General features: G+C 32.6%; 1 long non-coding RNA gene across 1 annotated transcript; it reads left to right on the top strand.

Annotated features, from left to right (window-relative positions):
* Positions 1 to 6,501: 6,501 nt before the first annotated feature.
* LOC143066647 (uncharacterized) lies at positions 6,502 to 9,421 on the top strand. The gene is made up of 5 exons (XR_012975716.1): positions 6,502 to 6,660; positions 7,750 to 7,828; positions 8,273 to 8,385; positions 8,877 to 8,973; positions 9,284 to 9,421. It is a non-coding gene; the product is annotated as an uncharacterized LOC143066647 (long non-coding RNA).
* The last annotated feature ends 4,657 nt before the right edge of the window (positions 9,422 to 14,078 follow it).

The following is a 14,078-nucleotide window of genomic DNA, read 5'->3' on the forward strand; positions in this document are numbered from 1 at the left end:
GCATAGTATGAACTTGGTATAGTCGTAGTAGAAGCAGTGCTGGGTTACATGGATAACGTGATGGTCGTAGTAACGTCGCTGTGAGACCAGAATGCAATCTCTCCGACTAGAATCGAACTTTCACTACCGTCTCTCGCTACGATGGTACAGCAACTTTGTGATACTACCAAGACCCCACTACGCTCTCGGCACGTTCTACTGTACGACCGGAGTTTCGCCACTATACCACACCATGATGTTTTTAACATGTTAAAAGGTCACGCTCACCATGATCATGAAGACCATACCATGACCATACTACGAAGAGGAAGTAGGCTGCTACTATACCGGCGCTTGCCGTCCCAAGTACGACCTCACTACGATTTTACTGTCTTTATTCTGATTTCGTTCAAGAAGAATCTCATATATATGATAATTTATACAGATACATGATGCTTGAAGTATGATTTATATGATCTAATGAGACATAGAATAAGAATAAGAATAGTTGAATTTGTCAATTATGACTCCCATGATTAGCAGAATAAATAAATTGCAAATGATATTATGATATAGGCGATAACATCTATTTTGGTCTATGCAAGGCTTTATAATTTCTCGCTACATTGAAGACCTGTCGGTGACCTTCTGCTGTTGTTTTTTCTATGGTCGGATTGTTGTCTCTTTGACACATTTCCCATTGCCATTCTCAATTTTATTTACATTATATATGGACAAAGTACAGGAATTCCGACTGCCGCTTGAAATGAAGGTATTTTGGATAGGATCAGACAATTCCATCTGTAGAAAGGTTAATGATTTCTTAGCGTGCATATAATGTTGCACTTTACTAACATGCGGCAATATATGTTATGTCCCAATTCAGAAAGAATGAGACTTCAAACATTCACATCCAAACAAATTCCCGTTATTGGCCATACATGTACAAGACCGTTTTTGAAACAGGTTTCTCCAAAATTAATGTGATGTTTAATCAGATTTCAAACAATGCGCTTATAAAAAACATCAGGAAAATTATTGTATAATAAATCTGTCAACAAATTTATATAGATGGTAAATTGCAAGTTTTAATATTCAGTAATTATCATACATAAAACAACGTTTTGTAAAATGTCTAGAACAAATAGCAATTATGTAAATAAAACATTTTACAAAAACTTAGAAAATGCCTTTAACATGCACATGTATATAACATTGAGGGTTCACCAATCCTTAAACGCATTAGTTATAGTTGTTTTTCCCTGTAAATGTGTCAGTATCGATATGATCTCTTTGATAGATAACGGAACCTTTGTAGATTTAGAAGGGATTGGCACTAGCATATTCATTTCAACCACATGTCCCGCGGCTTGGACTAATACTACGCATTAATTGATGTCATACACTTTACCGTTATCTACCCTGCCATAACTCATGACTGAAGCAAAACGTGTACAGAAAAATTAATGATGAATCTGTTACTATAAGGACTGATACTTTGTTACCTGAAAAAAGGGGGGATTAATTTTTTTGGAATAGAAAGGGGGTATTTAAATGCTCGATACTTCATATGGGGAGATTCTATATTTCAAACATGCAAGAATATAACTAAATTGATGAGTACTGTAAATCAGTACATGTCATATGATTATTCAGCAGAAGTGTCTAACACTTGATTCAGATGTCTCATATATAAATCTAAACTGAAAACTACGTTCAAACCTATGATTACGTTGGATAAAAACCGCAACTTTTATACGTGTGCATGTAAAACAAATTTCGTTGTAGAAGGGTCTAAATACAGCACAAACAACATTTTCCAAAAGACCAAAAAAGTGAAAAAGTACATATTTAAACAAAATGCATTTGACTAACAGGTCTAACAACTGATGTTCTTTAACCCTGCTGACTGCCATTGGCGATAGCCAAATAAAAATTGATCACGAGATGTAACAAAAAGGATCTTAATATATTTATAACTAAACAGAAAACAATAAACGTAATTGTGGCCAACATGTTTATATATATTGGCACTCACACCACATCTTCCTATATCTATATATCGTGGTATTACCGAAGAAGGATATCTGTTATCCGAAATATCTAACATTTGTTCATTTTATTGTATTTCATGGTAATGGTGTACCCTTTTTGAATTGTCATATAAAAAATATGTTCCAGACCGTGAAAATGCTGAAAATATTGCGTTACTTGAATTGTGTCACCTTGGGCGTGAGTACCAAAATAGGATTCAGATATACAATTAAACAAATACCTAATTTCAATTGTTCGTTTGTTCATTTAATCTATCTAATTGTAATAAATTATCAATAAAAATTTGTAAAACTAAAAATAAAGAGTGTTCCAATTTAACCCATATGATCAAATAACATGTATGGTAAGATCGTACTGGACCGTATGCGTACGGTCCAAATACTCATATGATCTGGAACATATATATTACCTGCAGCAACTACACTTTAGTACTTATCTACTTGTGTATGCCTCAATCCGCTCGGATGATTTGTTCAGATACAAATTCTAAGTTTCAACATTTTATGTTACGGGAAAATATTCTTATATGTAATTTGATTTACTTCTTTTCAAAGAATAAAAAAACAGTGTGCTGAAATAGAAATAATGTGTGGTTAAAGTCAATGAGGTTAAAACAAACAGTGTCCGAAGTCGTTTGCATATGGTTCATAAGTTTTTCTAGTTTCTCGCGTTTTTTTTTATAGATTAAATTTTTGTTTTCCTGTTTGAACGGGTTTACACTAGTTATTTTGGGGCCCATACTAGCTTCCGAATTGAAGACCGTACTGTGACCTATATTGGTTTACTTTTACAAATTGTGACTTGGATATTGACACTCTTACCACCTCTTCTTATATCTATTATCTTTATCTATATAAAGTTCAATGAAGTCACAAACAACTCCCCTTCTCTAAGCTTTATTTGCACTACTATAGTTCAAATAATAGTATAAACGGAAGTTGGATGAATGTATTTTCTGTTGTGAATGATAAAAATATTGAAAAGTATTGGGGGAAATTTATTATCAAATACTAGACTAAGTAGATCTCCCTTTAGAGTGACTTTCAATAACCATTGATAGATATAACTTTCCCCAAACTTCTCAGAGAAGGCCGTATGGTAAACTATAGTGACGATATGTTAGTGAACAATAGCAGAGATGACACAGATGTGTCAACAGATATAGAAAACTGTGGTATGAGAGCTAATGAGACAACTCTCCATCCAAGTAACAATTTATAAAAGTAAACCATTATAGGCAAAGGTACGACCTTCAACACGGAGCCATGGATCACATCGAACAGCAAGCTATAAATGGCCCAAAATATTGCTAGTGTAAAACCATTCAAACGAGAAGCATGGTTGAGCTGTTAGAGCAAATGGACAAGAATTACATACAGACAAGCAAACCTTAAAGATATATAATATATTTTATATAAAAATGACAATGCGAATGATGTCGTAGTATGAATGTAGTTAGGTCGTAAGAAGAGCGTGGTGAGTACGACAAGGGCGTGCTAGAATCGTACTACGGTCTTGAACAGCGTGGTGTAAACGTGGTATAGTCGTAGTGAAAGCGTAGTTTGGTCGCGGGGTCGTAGTGAGGTCGTAATAAATCGCTGTGAGACCGTAGTGCAGTATCTCCGAGTAGAATCACGCTTTCGTTACGATGTGACTGCGATAGTACAGCGACCTATGCGATCTTACTACAACATTAGAGCGCTCTCACTACGCCTCCATACTATAAAAAAGGAGATGTGGTATGATTGCCAATGAGACAACTATCCACAAGAGACCAAAATGACACAGACATTAACAACTATACTTACCGTACGGCCTTCAACAATGAGCAAAACCCATACCGTATAGTCAGCTACAAAAGGCCTCGATAAGACAATGTAAAACAATTCAAACGAAAAAAAATAAGGGTCTTATTTATGTAAAAAAATTAACGAAAAACAAATATGTAACACATAAACAAACCACTTAAACTACAGGCTCATGACTTGGGACAGGCACATACATAAATAATGTGGCGGGGTTAAACATGTTAGCGGGATCCCAACCCTCCCCTAACCTCCTCGGACAGTGGTATAACAGTACAACATAAGAACGAACTATAAAAATCAGTTGAAAAAAGCTTTATCAGATGGACAAAAATACAGGTGGACTTGGCCGGGTCAAAAGAAACGATACACGACTTTGGAATAAATTTTATCAAAAAGTATTAAATAGAAAACAAAATTGAGATACACTACTAGTATTTTAAAAAGCTTTCATTTGCAATGCATGCACACTTGATAATGAAAATCAAAACTTGTTGGAAAGTATTTAAATTCCGTGTAAACGATCATAGGGTGCAAATTAGTTTTGCGCAAAGTTGAATGATATATAATCGACACATAATTCGTGTATCGTTTTTGTTGTTGTTGACTAGTATACTACGACTTGCTTACGCCACGACCGCACCACAATTGAAAGTTGACCACGCTCATCGCGATCTTGAAGACCTCACCACGTCGTGATACGACCTTACTGCGATCTACACGATCTACACGATCGTACTACGATGATCAAAATTTGCATTTATTTCATAAATCTTAGTGCGATTGTGGCCTCATAGGACTGCATTATTAGGGCCTATATCCCCTGAGACGACCTCTCCGCCGGGAATGTCACAGTATATATATATACCCTGCCTGAGATCTGAATAACATATAATGTACATATAAATGTACATGTATGTAAGCTGGGCTTTATTTTTTTTACTCAAAACTCCTGTCTTTGCTTTTATTTTCAAATTTCATCCTAGCCCTCCTCAGCTCCCTTGTTCTAAAAATCAAACGGAAGCTTCAGAATGTCATAAATGTGAATTTAATACATATATGTATAGAAGTCTTGTAGTGTATCAAGAAAACGTTTAGTTGAACCAGAAGAAAGACAAATCAAATCAAATCAGATGTGATTGTGTCATAAATTTGTTGCTAACGACACTCGAATATGATAATAAAATTGAGAAAGGAAGTGGGGAATGTGTCAAAGCGACAACAACTCGATCCGACAACAGCTCTAACACAAGTAAATCTGTGACAAGGAACATAAGAAGTATAAATCCTTAATCTGAGCTTTGACATATTTTGGTGACTTTATAAAGCATCTTTACAAAAAATGAGGTCCATGTCCATCAAATATTACAGTATCATTTATAACTATATTTTGTACGTTTATATTTGTAGTTTAAGAAATGTTTGTATTTGTGTTTGCTTGACATACATTTTTGTATATGGGTTTAAATTATTACTAAATACTATTACTGGTAGTAAATAATATCACTCCTTAACACAGCCATCTGTTACTGCTCATTATTCTCTAAACGAACAAACTATACCATTCAACCTTTTACTAAAGCAATTTTTACTTTGGAAATTTGACCCCCGGTTAGATTTCAAAAAGTCTATTCACGTGTTTATTTCATCTCATATAATTATGTTCTCGAACTCTGCACTGCATATTGTGTGTTTAAACAGTCACGTAAATTGTATGGTGTGCCATGTTCATGAAAAGTTGTTTGATTCATAGATGTAATACATCGAGTGGTTTAAAAAATAATCTGAGACAGGCGGACTGTTGCTTTTTTCATTTTAAAATGTAAGTTTAGTGTGGCGTCTATTTCGATATTCTAGTATAGATTATTGTACGCATCTGAAGCTCGGCTTCGGGTCCGATATTGTTTTTCCTGTTTGAATGGTTTTACGTTAGTAATTTTTGGGGCCTTTTCTATCTTACTGTTGGGTTTGAGCCTAGGCTCCGTGTTGAAGGTCGTACGTATACCTTGACCTTTAATGGATTTCCTTTTTAAGTTGTTATTCGGATGCAGAGTTGTCTCATTGGCACTCATACCACATCTTCCTATATCTATATAGGTCAACTGGGTATCAGCATGCACCTTTTAAACCTCTATTTAGATTTTGTTGGGGGGAGGGTATCTTTATTGATACATTTTATAATATATTTAACAATGGACAAATGTCAACAACAACTGAACCAAAGAGAAGATAGCCAAAGGCCACCATACAATAAGTCTCCAACATAGCGAGAAAATCCCGTACCAGGAGTACAAATTTAGATCCTAAATAAAAAATAATATTTTGTTTTACTAAATTTCACTTGACTCAACTATGTCTGCTCTTTTTGAAATATTATAATAATTTGCAAGAAAAAATAGAGTAGGTGATCAACACGCAAGATGAAGATGCAGTCCCCAAAATAGATAAACGTAATATTAAGGCCAGCCTACTATGCACTATGGGGATATTTTTCGAAAGCTAATCCGATCCACTTGACATTACGATAGCAGCAGGAACAATTTACGTAATGTAGATTGTTTAATCAGATAACCAATGTCCTGCATCTGGGGTCAGTCAGTTGTATTAATCTTGATGCAAGAGAAGAGATTCAAAGATGATAAGAGTGAAGTACTATGAGATCTGAATGTTTTCGTGAGGTTGTACATAAGTTGTAGTTTTCACATTGACCGCAGTCCCTTCGTTTGACAGGAAGAACGGTTTAACTCTCTTGACAAGAAATGGAATGCCAGACGAAGAAATCATTGGTTTAGAAAAATCGAACAATGTTAACTGTATCAAGGTAAGTTGATTATTTCATAAATGCAAAATATGTTTGCATGTGAAAATATTAATATACTTATTATTGCATAGTTATTGAAATTTCGAAATTACCGCAAATTTTATAAATTCTGTTTTAAAAAATGTATCTTTTAGCTTAGTTCAAATAACAAACTAAAGGAATATATCCCAGAATATACGCAAGCATTTATAAGGCAGTGTCTGCGCGTACCTGCAACCAATTTTCTAATAAGTTATCATATGATAGGGAATGAAATGTGAAAGATACACGAAAATTATCGATTATTTGCTGATTTTGTGAATTCATTGAAGATAATGGCAAATACTATTAATAGTATTTGATTTGTATAAATATTGAATAAATATATGTTAAAAGTTTGTCAGTGGGCTCTTTATTGGCTTTGGCAAAATGAGTAAAAAATAGCGAAATGCTAATTTTGCCTGTTAATTTCAGAAATTTTAATCAGACTATAATTTAAGGATCATTTCTACGAAAGCGTTTTAGTGATGCTGAAAAAAAAAATAATAGGCATTAAACTTTTTTTTCATAGTTTGTCAGACGTCCGTTCTTATCCGTTAGACGTCCGTCTATATCCGTTTCATGTCCGTTTATATATATAGCGTACGATTTATTTGTCGACATCCGTTTTATCAGCATTCGACAGTATTTTCAAAGAAAGGATAATTAATAATAAAAAAAAGTATAAACAAAAGCCAACTTCTAGACTTATAGCTAGACAAATCTCCAAACAGTATTACAGTTCTAGGAACCAATCATAATTGAGATATAATCACTAAACAATAATTGCTGCTTAACCTATCTTTTAACATTTTGCAATAGGCACATGTTGTAGCCAGTCCAGTCTCAAATAAGTTTTTTTTTTATCTTTATGCAGCTGCCTGATTATCATTCAATTAAAGAATATAGTTTCCATTGCACGCATTGAACTCGAACAATGAATGGTTTTTTTAAGCGTGCTCAAATAATGAGAAACAATTTAACTTTAAAGATTTTTCTCTGAAAATACAGTATTTCCTTTTCTCGTAAGACTTGAGTAAACTAATATGTATATTTAATTATCTTTTGTAGAAGAAATTAGGTTAAATCTTCAAAGAAAACAAAGAATTGAAAGAAGACATAAACAAACGGAAGTTGGCATCCGTGACAGGTATGAATTGCATTTTTTTGTACTCTTACGTGACATTTTATTTCCTTAATTATGACGAAAGAAGATTTGGTGTACAAACATGTATATATCAAGTATAATTGAATATTCAATATGTCTATGCATGGTTGAGTAATTCTATCTCTGAAAAAGATATATGTTTCATATGTCATTGCATGCGGTTTATGTCTCTATATCTTTTATCAAATCATACATGTATGTTCAATATGCCTATAATTGTTTAATTATTAAAGTCATGTTATCTCTGAGGAAATTACATGTTCACTATAACTATGGTTTAAGTCGTTCATCTGTGAGGAAATTGTATGTTCAATATGTCTATGGTTTATTAAAGTCATACTTCATGTATCTCTGAGAATTTTTTCAAGAATTTTCTTCCTTTGTAATTCATATTGGAAACAAGTACTATAAATAATTTCTTTTCAGATTTTTGTGCCAGTAATATATCTGTGGATCTTAATCCATCCCCAAGGAAAAAACTCTGTACAGAAAATAAAACAGACAAATATGATGGGAAAAGGAAAGGTCAGATGAATGAGGTATATTTGAAGGTTTTGTGTTGACTCGGTCTTGCTTAATTTACAAACGAATCACTATATACTGGATATCACTTAAAATAATCATCACCTATATAGCTACTATCATGTTTTCTAAGGATTGAATGCATATAATCACAACGTTTATTTCTGTTCTAATCATATGTTAACATGTTGTTATACTCTGTAAAATAAAGATTACAATGAATTACTTATTGTTTAGTCTTTTACACTATATATTTGGTTGATAAAAATCAGTTCTCTCATTATGCCGTTATGCTTTTTTATAATCTCACGCTAACTGTGCAGAATATTGGATATCCACAACTTTTTCTTATAATTAATACGTTTTATGTTGTGAAAAATACTTGGTTTATATATTTTATAGACATTTTGGAGTTTACTTTATGAAAGAAAAACAAACAAGTAATACCTTTTACATAGAAGTCAGCTGCTTGGCAATTAACTATGTTGTTTTTGTGTTGTTTTATTAGGAAAACACGGAGTACAAGGAATGAGAAAAAGTTTTATGCTTTTGGAAACAGGACCAGAAGTGGTATGAAGCTGATATCATAGAGAAAAGGAGTAAAGGTAGGTGATGTCTTCAATACAATCAACTTTTAGCTCTAGACAGCAAACAATACATCACCAACAGTATCAATATACCTTTGATCGATATTTTAAGTAAAAAAAAAATAGAAATTAGAATACAAACGATTTTAGTTTAAGGTTGAAAATTAAAGAAACACTTTTTTTCACCAGCATAGCCGTTAAAGTGCAATATCGTAGATTATAGAATGAAATTCTTCTTTCAATTTTCTTTGATTCAGTAACGTTATCAATTAAAAGAATCTAAATAACTTATATAATAATCATAATTCTAATGTATATTTTTTTACAGGATACTTTGTAAAACTTGTACTCGATGGAGTAGAGAGAGTTCTAAAGCAAAAGGACAGAAAAAAGAAGAAGACTGGAAAAAGATGATACTTTTGCAGTCAAAATCCATATAAAATGTTAATTAAAAAATGTGTATATATTTATAAACTTTTGTTATATATTTGTATTCCCCTGTTCCAAAAGGAGGAGAACATGAGTTTCATTTATTTCAGAAACTTCTCTCAATTAATTTTAAAAATGTGATGTCAAGCCGCATTTCATCAATTTTTACACTGTCATGCACTTAAAAAATTCAATGCTCCTCAACTTTTGTTTCTTCTGGTTAATTCTTTTAATAATAATGTTTCTTTTTTTTGTTTTTTTTTGTTGCATTCTTCCCAGAAATCACACATCAAGGTCTTCGAAATGTTTAATGGTGTTTTAGGTGAGCCTTATATACATCCATCACTTATCAACTCTCTGATAACCAAATACGTAAAACTGCCCTTTTTCATTTTTTTAGCTACCTCAAAGTTCAAGGTTAAGTTTAAGACTCGTAAGTGTGTTCCATTCTCATCTATGGATCGAAAAAAACAATTAATAGCTGAACTTCATTAATGCTCAGATCTATATAAAGAAGATGTCGTATGATTGTCAATGAAACCAATATCGCTACAAAAGACCGATTGACACAGAAATGAACAATTATAGGTCACCTTACGGTGTTCAAGAATGTCAGAACTAGGTCACAAACAATTTCACGGAGTATTAATACTCTCAAGGTAGAAACCTTTTTAAATGAGTATCGATACTCTCAAGGTAGAAACCTTTTTAAATGAGTATCGATACTCTCAAGGTAGAAATCTTTTTAAATGAGTATCGATACTCTCAAGGTAGAAACCTTTTTAAATGAGTATCGATACTCTCAAAGTAGAAACCTGTTTAAATGAGTATCTATACTGTAAGATAGAAACCTGTTTAAATGAGTATCGATACTCTCAAAGTAGAAACCTGTTTAAATGAGTATCTATACTGTCAGATAGAAACCTGTTTAAATGGGTATCGATACTCTCAAAGTAAAAACCTGATTAAATGAGTATCGATACTCTGAAAGTAGAAACCTGCTTAAATGAATATCGATGCTCTGAAAGTAGAAACCTGTTTAAATGAGTATCGATACTCTCAAGATAATTTTTTTTTTAAAAGAGTATCGATACTCTTACGGTAGAAAACTGTTTTAAAGGGTATAAAAACAATAAAGGTAAAAAAAAGCTGTTGATACTCTCAGGTTAGAAAACGTTTTTTAAGAGTGTCGATACTCTCAACATGTTCTCAATGTAACCTGTTTAAAAGAATATTGATTCTCTTGAGGTAGAAAACAGTTACAAAGAGTACCGATACTCCTTCAATTTTTTTTTTATTATTTAAAGTGTAGATGTTAAAAAAAACTACTTCTAAAATACTGCCTCTCCTGGACTATCAAACTTTATTACCGGAATATTCTAAAACTGGAGGTAGACAATGCTTAATTGAGTATCGCTACTCTTGAAAATATATTTGCCAAAAAATTAATACTCTTTAGCAAAAAGAGCTATAACCTAAAAATGGCGATACTCTGTGGTATTATACTTGTGTCGTATAGTACTAGACAATACTCTGAAAGTCAAGACATACAGGAACCGCATATGACAAACAGCGCCAGTATTCTTTAAGAAGACAGTTGTAAAGAGGAGATGTAAATTAAAGTAATCGTATTTGAGTATCACAACTCTCGTACATATAAAAGGATAACTTGATAATTTTGTTTGCATTGATGATAATTTTTATACTTAATTTTCCTTTTGAACCGTGACATCAATACACATTTCTATATGAAAAAAATCTTATACACAATGTTTCAGCACTCATTGAGTTGGAAATATGAAAACTTAACCAAAACGGGAATTATTTATTTTCCCTTTTTTATTTTTAACGTGTTTATTGTCTTTATACAGTTATGTAGAAAAAACATTTGCAATTTTTGTTTATTGTGTCATTGCTACTTATTTGATTTAAAAAATGGAAAAATTCCATTTAAAAATACCTCACATATGGCGGAGAAATATATAACACAACAAAATGTACATTACCTGTTGAACCAAATCGATGGTGAACAAATTTATTTGACGAAAATATCAATAATAAGCATAAAACATAATGATTTATAGGTTTAATCAAGTAATTTTAAAAAGTGAAATATGTTTTTCCATCAATTATAAAAGAAATAAGTTTGAGTCGTTTCACGCTTGAAGCGGGCGTCATGCATATTTAAATATAGTTCATGCTCTACTATCTAAATATTCACGAGGAAAAGTGATATCGGATTAGTGACTGTATATGACATAGAAATTTACAGTTAACGCACGTTGACTGTTCAAATAGGACGAGTGCAGTATAAAGGAATTTATACTGCACTCGTTCTATTTGAGCAGTCAAAATGTGTAGACTGTATATCTCTATGTCATATACAGTCACTGACCCGATATCACTTTTCCTCATGAATATATAAATAGAAATTGTCGAAATAATTGAATTATTCATACAACCTCTTCAACCTGTTCTTGTTTCAAATGCATACAACGATGCGTGGAACGACTCAACATTGTTTCTTTTGCAATTATTGGAAAAACATATTTAATTTGTTAATATATTTTGTTTGCAACCTATAAATCATTATGTTTTATGCTTATGGTTGATAGTTAAGTCCATACTCAAACGATTTTGTTCACCTTCGAGTGTTGGTTTCAACAGGTAAATGTTAATTTCATTGTGTTGTATATTTCTCCGCAAGCATGATGTGAAGCCTTTTAAAAGGGTATTTCCCCTAATATCTAAATCAAATAAACAACCTTAACGCATTAAACAACAATTGAAAATGTTTATTTTAGATTGCAGTATAAAGACAATAATAGTGCATTGACTTGAAATATCAACGATATAAGGTTTCGGCCCAAAACGGGGAAATAACTCGGCACAGCCTCGCATTTCCCCGTTTCTAAGTCTTATCCTTATATCGTTGATATGTCAAGGCAATGCACTATAATTGTCTATGTATTATGTCTAGTTATCTCTTGATAATTTATTATTTATATCCTTTACATATGATCTCTGATGCTATCTCTCTTAATGACGTTTTTATCGCATTCCTTTATTTTGGTATATAATCCCAGTATTTTTTTATTGTACAATTGTATTTTGTGCACTTTTGAAGAAAAAAAATGTTTAAACTAAAGATCCCATAATTGTTTTCAGGGATTCGGAATCTGTTTGACCGTTGAGTACTATCAGAGTCACAAATGATAATGAAAATGTTCCACTCTTTCTTGATCCTATCCTTTCCTTTTGCTCCATTTTGGTAACATCAAGATTATCAATAAAAATGACTTATTTCAAAACTTTCCAATACAGTGAGTAACATGACAAGTGCTATCAGATTACAAAATACTATCTACCCTCTAAGTACACCTCCGTTTCTTCCTTTGCTAAAAGGAGTTCATATTGTTTATACTTTCAATGTTAGATTATTTGCTCATTATTTTTTTCAAACGTTTACCTTGCTCAATTTTTTGATAAAATACATCTAACTATAGTTTAACATATTTTAAATTTTAAGATTAGTAAGAAAAACATGAAATCAACTTTATATGGTGTTTACCTAATTATTGAAAATGACTCAAGAATCCATTCAAATAAGGTCACCCAGACCTCTAAAACAAGACCTGCTGACCCGTCTTCTGCATCTGAAACCATTCCCTGGTTGAAGTTGCTCAACTACTAGATTTTGGGGTAGCTATTTTGTAAAATGTATTTGAACTTTTGATTTTGCCAACGGGACTTTTTCGTTTGAAAATTTCCTTTCAGTTTGATATTTTTTTTTATTGAACTGTTGACTGCTAGAAGTTTTATTGCTGTTTTATTACTATGGTCTTGTCTGGTTTTGTTTTAGTAAATAAAAGTGTTGTGAGTGCCTAAGTATCTTTTATTTATTACCCTAGTATAAACCATAACCTATTGAGTCGGAAGACACCAGTTTATCCATAACGTTTCTGAAGAATTAGACGGGACACATAACATGCATAACTGAACCAGATTTTGCGTCAATTTCAGAATGTCCCGACCCTAAACTTGACGCACTTTCGTGCTTTATTCTGTCTGTGCCTAAAAAAAAAGGTCCAAGATACGGCCTCTAGAGCCATGTTGTTACTGTTGATTTCAGACTGTATATGAGCTGTTTCTTCTGAATCCTGGTATATCCCTGGTATATTTATTGTATGATATCACTTATAATCCTCTTTTAGCGCCATACACATGTCTAAATTGTAATAAATTATATTGTCTTGTCTTGCCCACTTGAAGTGACTGATGGGGCCTCGCTTCGATTCCGTAGAATAAATACCCACATGTAACGACCTTGACCAGGAGTCTACAGACAATGTCGTCAGCACCTCGGTCAGGCTTTAATACAACCAGTCTACTGGTATCTATTCGAAATTTAAGAACCTGTGCTCTGGCAAATATTTTCAGTTATTTCTTCATCTCTTTTGAATACTCCAGTCTGTAATCGGTCGATGACAGTATTTCCAGTTTCAATCCACCATTTTCTACATTGGAAAATACCTGTACCAAGTCAGGAATATGACAGTTGTTGTCAATTCTTTTGATGTGTTTTTGTCATTTGGTTTTGCCATTTGATTAGGGACTTTTCGATTGATTTTTTCTCAGAGTTCAGTATTTTTGTGATTTTACTTTTTTTGAATAGCACAGTCGAATTCTTACAG

This window comes from Mytilus galloprovincialis, chromosome 3 (genome assembly GCF_965363235.1).
Source record: "Mytilus galloprovincialis chromosome 3, xbMytGall1.hap1.1, whole genome shotgun sequence".
Classification (NCBI taxonomy): domain Eukaryota; kingdom Metazoa; phylum Mollusca; class Bivalvia; order Mytilida; family Mytilidae; genus Mytilus; species Mytilus galloprovincialis.